Below are 863 nucleotides of genomic sequence, written 5' to 3' on the forward strand. Positions count from 1 at the left end.
CTTCTTGTTTGAGAGACGTCCCAGGAGGTCTTTCTCACTAGGATTTTCATCCTTCTCCTCCCTTGTGCATTCGGCCATATTGATTACTTCAATGGCCTTGCAATCTCCTTTTGGATTCTCTTCTGTATTGCTTGGGAGAATGCTGGGAGGAGTTTCAATGACTTTCTTACTCAACTGGCCCACTTGTGCCTCCAGATTTCTAATGGAGGACCTTGTTTCACTCATAAAATTGTGAGTGGTCTTATTTAGATCAGAGAGGCTCTGCCTAGAATTCTCTGTCTGTTGCTGAGTGATGAGCGGATAATTTATACACTTTTTGGCATTGTTTTTAGTATGTTTTTGGTATGATATAGTTAGTTTTTAGTATATTTTTATTAGTTTTTAGTTAAAATTCACTTTTCTGGACTTTACACTTCCATGAGAAATTTGGATGATTTCTCCATGATGAGTTATAGGTGTTTCCATAAGGTTCACCCATGTAATTAACCTCTGCCATTGCAGGGTTCTCAGGATCATAAGCTTCCTCAGAAGCTGCCTCTTTAGTACTGTTGGATGCATTTTGCCATCCATTCAGACTTTGAGAGATCATGTTGACTTGCTGAGTCAACACTTTGTTCTGAGCCAATATGGCATTCAGAGTATCAATTTCAAGAACTCCCTTCCTCTGAGGTGTCCCACTATTCACGGAATTCCTCTCAGAAGTGTACATGAATTGGTTATTTACAACCATGTCAATAAGTTCTTGAGCCTCTTCAGGCGTTTTCTTTAGGTGAATCGATCCACCTGCAGAATGGTCCAATGACATCTTAGAAAATTCAGATAGACCATAATAGAATATATCTAATATGGTCCATTCTGAAAAC

Source organism: Arachis duranensis, chromosome 5, assembly GCF_000817695.3.
Source record: "Arachis duranensis cultivar V14167 chromosome 5, aradu.V14167.gnm2.J7QH, whole genome shotgun sequence".
Taxonomy (NCBI): domain Eukaryota; kingdom Viridiplantae; phylum Streptophyta; class Magnoliopsida; order Fabales; family Fabaceae; genus Arachis; species Arachis duranensis.